An 8813-nucleotide genomic window follows, 5' to 3' on the forward strand; every position below is an offset into this window, starting at 1 on the left:
GTAAGTTGGTACTCTATTGTGCAAATATCCTTTGTTTTTCTCTCCGGCCTAAGTGAGTGATAAGCCGACAGTAGTCCATAACTCATTAATTATAATGGCCCCGGGTCTCCCAAACGTAGGGAAAACCCCTTCGCTCCTCAGGAGGAAATTCCCAAACAAAAAAAAGAAAAACATCAATAATGTTAAGACTAGATTTCCCTGAATTACCTAGCCAACATCAAGAAAATCCAAAGTTTGTTATTGTTTCCACTCGCGATACATCCAAAACGCTAGCTGATTTTTCTTGCTTTGCCGTAAACAGAGCTTTGAATGCTATAAGCAGTGAAATAATTTCAATTTCCAATCTAAGAGCCGGTAATCTTCTACTCCTTGTGAAGAGCAAAAAGGTTGCGGATAGATTCGTTCGGACTCGCGATCTGCCGGGGATTTGCTCCGTTCCCTGTAAACTCCATGACACTTTGAACAGTGTAAAAGGTACTATTTTCGTACCATGCCTAACAACCTTCCGGACGAGGAAATTGTCAAGGAGCTTAGTTCCCAGCACGTTACAGCAATTTACAAATTCCCTAAATTCGTTGACGGTGCTCTCAAGCCAAGCGGAGTTGTGTTATTAACGTTTGACTTATACCATCTGCCGGTGAAAATCGATGTCTCGTGGTATACTGTCAAAGTGCGTCAATATATACCAATTCCGATGAGATGCAAAACGTGCCAACTACTCGGTCACACCACTAAATTCTGCAAAAGATCAACAAACTGCGTGAACTGTAATCTACCTCCCCACGACCCCGCAGCCTGCACCCGAACACAATGTGCCAATTGTTTTGAAGAACACCCGTCTTCCTCCAAAACTTGCAAAAATATTCTACAACAAAAAAACATACATACAAAAGAAATGCACAATACGCGAAACCAGACAAATATACAAAGAAAATGGACCCCACCTATCACCTTTCCCTTCTTTCTCGTCTGTGGCTGCTGCCCAACCAGTCAAGACTGATCAAAATAATACAAACTCTATCAAGGAAAAAATACAAAATAAGCGAAGCACAAAACGAAAACAACTCACCTCTTTCCCACATATTCAATGCAAGTTTAATGCAACCAAAATCATACTCTACTTCCCACCTCACAATCCCCCCAAAACCGGTTTCTAATAATTCTTATATCTTCTCTTACCCTACAACGAATTCAATCAATACCGACAAAGCACTAATAAACAACTCAGCTCTCTCCCCACACCAAAACGACCACTCAGGCTCTCCTCTCCACAACTCAACTATCAATAACAAGCAAAACAAAACTAATAATAGGTGCGTTCGTTTAAAATCTCCAGTAAAAACCAACCATTTGCCAAATTCCGGCGAAATGTCATCTGTTCTATCACAAGAGAAAAATATCCCAAATAGTACGCGAACAGAAAATTTGCAGAAACTTGCAAGTTAGACGAACAGCTGATATAATTTTAAAACGTACGAAAAGTCATCACAAATTGTTATACTGACACAGTTTATTGATTAAACAAATAACTACTTATTTCTTACAAGTTTAATTAGTCGCATTTTGTAATTTTTAACTTCCAAACCATCAAATTCAATTTTGTGATTTCCGTAAATGCCAACCAGCTGTTTTTGATCAGCTGTTTTCCTGTTGGCAAATTGCTGTTGGCAAAAATTTTTGCAGCAGAAACCAGCAGATTCCCCTCAAAATGAAATGTCACTTTGCTCTCTCAATTTCCCCTACTTTGCAAGTTTTTTTGCGTACGCGAACGCAAAAACTTAAAAGTTTTGGTTTAACATGAACAATTAACAGCTACGCGAATGCAACTAATATACAGTACTCCGAAATGAATCTAAAGAACTCCGAAAATGCAAAACTCTCATGCAATTCCTCACCATATGCACAGTATAGACAGTAACCAACCTTTTTGGGTTGTTGTTGTAGTAGTCGTTGTTGTTGTAGTTATATTCACTCCTGAGGAAGGCACGGGGTTGTGTGCTGCTATTTAATGGCCTTCCTCAGACTTTTTCTTAGATTTCAGGGTTGTGTGCTGCATTATTATTAGATAAATAAATTTAAGCATTTGACAATACGTGATTTTATTAAAAGAAAATTATAAATGGTGTTGAAAAACCAAACAAACCTCGTGCGAAAGCTCTATTTTTGTGTGTTGTTAAAATTTATACATGGTGTATTGATGGTAATACAAGCAATGTATTCTTTTGTGGATTTTATGTTACTTGAGAATTTAGACAACGTCGCGCGCCAGGTTCTGTTATCAATATAATTAACACAAGCTTTTTCGTGTAGTTGCCTTTCAATAAATAGAATAAACAAATATTCGCAAATAAATTGGATTTATTTTATAACTGACAACTAACGTACGCTTTTTGTTCTTTTCTCCATTTTGATTTTGACTCTTTATTACCGCTAACAACTTTATGTGTATACATATTTACAAGCTGTCAAAATTTTGCGTAGTCCCACGAGCTAGGTAAAAACTATGGCATTCGTATTCACAAGGAGAAATCTCAAAATTTTTGTTTGGTATTTCCAAATTTTCTCTTTTCTATCAGTTGGCAAAAGCCCTCAGTGGCAGCGCTCCGAGCGTTGAGATAGTAATTTCATGTCAATTAGTAGAAAAGATCCATGTTGAAAAAACGTTTTTATTATGGCACGAAAATTTTACATTGCTGTGCCAATTCGTAACTTTTTACTGCTGGAAATTTTTGACAGTTGCTCTGGTGCAAAAGAAGTTGACCAATTAAAATCAGAAATTATACAAAAAAGACTTGTCTTTACTGACTTTTATTCTTCTAGAACTAAAAGCCATGCATTTATTAGACGCCTTAGTAATAAAATTAGAACAAAAAAATTCTTCAAAACCGTCAGGCCGGGTTGAAAATTTTCATTCACCTCATAGTTAACAAAAATTTACAATCCGTAGTACTTTTCTATCAATTCGCAAATGCCGTTTGCACAAAAAAGGTTATGAAATGCGTTTTATTTAAATCGTTTAGAAAATTAGTCATTTATGTATACCATTTTATGTGGAATTATTCAATAAATTTCGTCATTGGTGTTCTAGTTAAACACCACATCCCTCACACTGTTCGAACAAGAAATTCCAACATACAATCACTAGAAATAGAAATCAACCTTAATATTAAATTTACAATAGTAAACTTATACATACCACCAAGCCAACTCTTCTCGGAGCAAGATATCACTCGATTCGTTGGTCAATCTTACTATCAAATTCTCCTATTAGGTGACTTAAATGCATGGAGCCCCTTCTGGGGGTCAACTAAAGAAAACGCTAGAGGAACAGTAGTAGAAAATATCATGTTATCGCAAAACCTGATGGTGCTCAACAATGGATCGCCCACCCACCTGTCTACACATAATTCTTTAACCCACATTGACATTACCTTAGCGTCCTCTCAATTAGGTCCCAAAAGCGAATGGGAAATCAGTGACTGTCCATACAGCAGCGATCACTTCCCCATAATAACTACGCTAACTACAAACTTCATTTTTGACAAAATCAAACTGGTTCCTAAATTCATCACAGATCGCGCTGATTGGCCCTTATAGTCTGATTATGCATACTTCGCACAACTTCGCATAAACTTCAAACTGTAATTTCGTTTGTACTTTGTAAGCATTCCATTACCCAGAAATTAGCATAACTTTTCAAAACTTAGCGATCTGTTTAGTTTAGATTTTGCTTCACGATTTCTTAAGTTACATTTTTATTGCACTGGTACAAATGGTTGTACGAAGTTATGCGAAGTGTGCATAATCAGACCTTTATAATAGAAAAATTAGGAGTGCCCAAACGTCAACCAGGAGGTAGCAAAAATCACAAAGTGCATCAAATCTGCAGCTAACCGGGCTATTCCTCAAACGAAAAACTCCCAAAGAAAAATTTGTGTCCCCTGGTGGAACGCCAATCTAAACAAGCTTAGGGCAGAGAAACAAAAATCATGGCAGGAGTTTGAACGGAGTAACTCTGTTAGGTTGTTGATAGCTTACAAAAAAACTAACGCCATTTTTCGCAAAGCAGTTAAAGTTGCAAAACGGGCAAGTTTTGAGAAATTCACCTCGTCAATCAATCACCACTCCACACCGAAACAAATTTGGGCCGACATAAAAACACTTACAGGGATCCCCTGTCCCCAAATTCGCTGCATAAGTTGGAATAATGTCTAAGATATCTGCTTCTGGCGATATTGCCGACGCCTTTGCTTCAACGTGGTGTAATTACTCGCAGGACTCCAACTTTTAAAATGAATATGTCTCCGCTAAACAACAACAGTAATCAAAACTGTATTCACCAACAGCCCTGTCCAAAACGGCTAGTCACCTTGACTCCAATTTATCGCTTCTCGAGTTAGAGCTCGCACTCGCCCACGCAAAAGGTAAATCGCCCGGGTACGATCGTATATCTTACCCAAAGCTAAGGAATCTGCCAGACAAGGCAAAGTTACAATTACTCAACCTCTACAACAAAGTATTTAGCTCTGGAGTCTATCCGCATACATGGCGATCGGCCGTCATTCTTCCTATCCCTAAGCCCAACAAGAGCAGATACGATACTAACAGCTATCGGCCGATATCGCTCCTCCCATGCATAAGCAAAATATTTGAGAAAATGATAGCGAAACGGCTAATGTGGTTCATCACTACTAACAAGTTAATAGGATATAATCAAACAGCATTTAAAGAAAAACACAGCACGTTGGATGCACTTCTTCACATCCGACACTTTGCGTCGAATGCTATTTCAACGAAAAACCATGTCACTATTTTGACAATTGATTTTGAAAAAGCATTCGATCGTGTCGGCATACACGCCGTGTTAGAAAAACATGAAGTCTGGGGTGTGGGTCAAAAGATTAGAGTTGTAAAACTATCGATAGTGCCACCATCGATAGTTTCCATGTTTCAGAAAAAAACTATCATTACTCGTTGATAGTTTCCAGCAATACTATCGATAGTGTCAAACGCTACCATCGATAGTACTATCGATAGTCAATGTAATGTTAAAAACTCTTCCAAATTAACAGGGACGGCTTCGAAAAACAAAAGAACAAAATATTGAAAATATAAACACAGTAAGTAACTTTTAACTTTAAAATTCACTTTATGTATAAATATTGCTTTAACATGTATAGCTCTGTCTAAGTAAAGCATTTTATTATCGATTTTTTCTTATTTATTTACATATCTATTACTGAAGCTTACAATTAAAAATAAAATTATGAGCCTAGTAAAGAAAGATTCTTCTTATGATCTATAACACATGGCAACAAAAATGGGAAAACAATTGTTGGGGCAAATGTTACAGCTGTTTTTGATTGACTTGTCAGTGCTGATTACGAATTCATGAGCATAAGGTTTCCATCAGCTCCAGATTTTGTGAAAAACGAGGTCAAAATGTCAAAAAATCGTTTTTTTTTGGCAATATTTTAGAAGCTCTAGCAAAGAATCAAAAGGCGGTATTACGCTTAAATTAAAGCTAGAAGTCCCGACTACTATCCCTGAAAATACCATCCCTACACCTTGACCTGATGGTCACTTATAGTCATTTATTGAACAGCAAAACCTGATTTTGTGCGAAGATTGAGTACCCACCGCAATTAAACAAAAGCGGATAGAGCCTTCCACTTGGGCTGAAATTAAGGTTTAAACTTTCGACTACAATCGCTTAAAATACCATCCCTGAACCTTAACCCTAAGGTCACTTATAGTTATTTATTTAACAGCAAAAACTGATTTTGGCAAAACTTATTTATTTTTTTCAATAGCACAGTATTTATTCCAGTATTTTTATATTGTTCAATAAATGACTTTTAGTGTATATCAGGTCAAGGTGCAGGGGTAGTAGCCGAGAGTTATAGCTTTAATTTAAGCCCCAGTTAAAGGTTCTAAGGGTTGTTTTTTGTGGTAGACCTTCTAAAATATTGCAAAAAACGCGATTTTTTGACACTTTGACCTCGTTTTTCTTAAAATCTGGAGCTGATGGAATCTTTATGCTTACGGACTCGTATTAAGCATAAAAAAGTATATGAAAAACAGCTTTATCATTTGCCGCAACAAAATCACTGTTGCCTTGTTTAATTGTTGCTTATTATAAATTTTCAAATACGATATATTTTGTTTAAATTTCGTAATATAATTTTTTGATTTGTTTACAGCCAAGAAACATACAAACGTCAAACACCGATAATAGAAATGCTTTACTTCAGACATAGCCTTATGGTTTGAAGCAACGTTTAAATATAAAGGGAGCTTTTCAATTAAAGTTTGCTTGAGAAAATGGCCATTAAAGGAGGAATCACAATGAAAGTATCACTTGTAATAAAAAATTGGCAAACTTAAAAAACTGACGCGCAGCTACATGGAGACATTATAAGTAAAATCGGCTGTGCTAGAGGTTTTAAACTATCAATAGTCAACTAGTACTATCGATAGTTTAACCTTTTTTGAGAAAAACTATCACTACTCATCGATAGGAGCAAAAAAACAAAACTATCGATACTATCGATAGTACCATCGATAGTTTGACACCTCTACAAAAGATCTTTAATGTAATAAAGGCCTTTATGACCGGCCGCAGGTTCCAAGTTAAAGTAAATAACACCTTGTCAGCTTTTCGCAATCTATTGATTGCGTTTGAAAAAGTAAATGAAATTATTTCTAACAGGTCTATTCTGCACGTTACCGAAGATTTTGTGACCGGAAAATTTTATTACCAAAAAATGTTACCAGTTCTTGTCACCGCGATTCTAGGTACGTTGGTAATGCAGTTAAAATATTCAGCAATTCAGCTATGAAGAATTGTGCAAATCCTGGCATTGCATATTTCACGGGGCAATAATTTGTTACCAGCTTATGAGATGGTAACTAAATTTCCCGGTTACAAGAGTACACAGAATGCGAAAGAGGTTTAAAAATTGACAGGAACTTTATTTACCGGTTACAAACTTTTTATTACCAGCGCAGAATAGACCTGTAAGTACAAAGATGTAAATTTATCACTCTACGCCGATGACGCGATTATTTTTTCAAAATTAAACGATGCGAAAATATTAGAAGATTTAAGTAGTTGGGGACTCTATCCGGAGCCACCCTCTCTATTGATAAATGCAAAGTTCTACAAAAGAACGTAGATAAGAAGAAGGGACAACTCGTTATAATTGTACCGAAAGTGCGCAACAGGGGCGTGCTTTCTCTTTTCCCCTAGTGCGTTTTTTGATTGGATGAAAAAGGAAGGCACGCCCCTGTTGCGCACTTTCGCCACAATTATAACGAGTTGTCCCTTCTTGTTATCTACGTTCTTTGGTTCTACACATTTGTAAAAGAATTAAATGTACACAACCGAATATTAACGTAAATAATAAACGCATCGTGGTTGCAAACCAATTAAAAATCTTAGGTGTAGTTTTCGATAAAATTCTTACTTTTAAGCAACACTCTTTAGAATTAAGAAGTAATCTGGCTGCCAGGCTGAACATAATAAAGTATTTAACCACTACAAACTGTCTTATTAATATTAATAACTTAATGAATATAAGTAGAGCGCTAATTCTGAGCAAAATTGACTATGACCTTCCAATTTATGGATGGTGCGCCCAGTCGCATATCAAACAAATTACCTCCCCTTATCACCAAGCAGTGCGCCGCGCGATAAATGCAGAGGCTGGGTTTCCTGCAATCAAAGAAAGAGTCAAAGAAACCTCGTACGCTTTTATTCCGTTATTGGCTAACACTCGCAACAAAACTCTACTTGACGAATTCATAGCCGCTTTCAGACACAGGAAAAGATACAACACATGTTCTACCTTACGGCATTGTGTGGTTTTCTGCAAGTCTCTAAACCTAACTCCTACTCCAACCATTAAACGTCTCTACCCCAACCCCCGTGGATATTTGATCCGTTAGTGATCAACACATCCCTGCATCTGAAAACTAAAGATACAACATGTAACATGATCTATAATCAACTTTTCAGAGAGGAAACCGAAAAATTCAAAAGCAACGGTTGGTCTTTATTATTCACTGATGGATCCAAAACAGAATGCACAACATCTTTCGCTGTTGTTAAAGAAAACGGAGAAATAATAACGGCAGGACTACTGTCACTGTACTCTTCTATATTTACAACTGAAGACTACGCCATCTACAAAGCTCTTGAACATGCAATAAAATATTAGTGATGTGCTGAATTGTCGGTACCCAATACTCGGTACCCAATACTTGAAGAAAATTTCGGTACCCAATACTTTCTTTTCGGTACCCGATACCGATTCGATACATTAAACCTTCCTCATTACATATACACTTCTTGTCAGCTGATTAAGTTTAGTCACATTTTTTATAAAAGACTAGCATATTACATAACCAGCACCACATTAATCCACATTTCAAACTTTTTACAAAAATAAAAAAAATTCAACAAACTTTAACAATTACACCTACAAATTTTAAACATTTTATTAAAAATTTTAGGTATACTGTTTTATAGCCCATTATATTTTAGTAGATTAAACTGCAATATTTTTTTTTTTTGTGGACGGTCCTAGGCATTTTCCTCCATATAAAAGTAATTGGCCCTCATACTTTATATGGAGGGTACACTTTTGAAGTTTGCAGAAAAAAGTTCATATTCATTGCTATTTTATACATATGACATAGCATGAAATAAAAAACGTACAAATAAAACGATGCTTTCTCAAAAGATGAACAATGTGTATGTCAGTATTTGAGCCTTCTTGCACTTATTGCCACAGTCTTACCTACTGCAA

At 36.3% G+C, this 8813-nt stretch overlaps 1 long non-coding RNA gene across 2 annotated transcripts; it reads right to left on the minus strand.

Annotated features, from left to right (window-relative positions):
* Positions 1-3024: 3024 nt before the first annotated feature.
* On the minus strand, positions 3025-8191 carry LOC118735145. Of its 2 annotated transcripts, none has more exons than XR_004992521.1 (3): positions 8069-8191; positions 3197-3319; positions 3025-3141 (listed from the first exon to the last, which is right to left on the minus strand). It is a non-coding gene; the product is annotated as an uncharacterized LOC118735145 (long non-coding RNA). The 2 variants fall into 2 exon arrangements; XR_004992520.1 differs by lacking the exon at positions 8069-8191 and adding an exon at positions 3432-3672.
* Positions 8192-8813: the final 622 nt, after the last annotated feature.

Source organism: Rhagoletis pomonella, unplaced genomic scaffold, assembly GCF_013731165.1.
Source record: "Rhagoletis pomonella isolate Grant_MI unplaced genomic scaffold, Rhpom_1.0 Rhpom_scaffold_00003, whole genome shotgun sequence".
In the NCBI taxonomy this organism is placed as follows: domain Eukaryota; kingdom Metazoa; phylum Arthropoda; class Insecta; order Diptera; family Tephritidae; genus Rhagoletis; species Rhagoletis pomonella.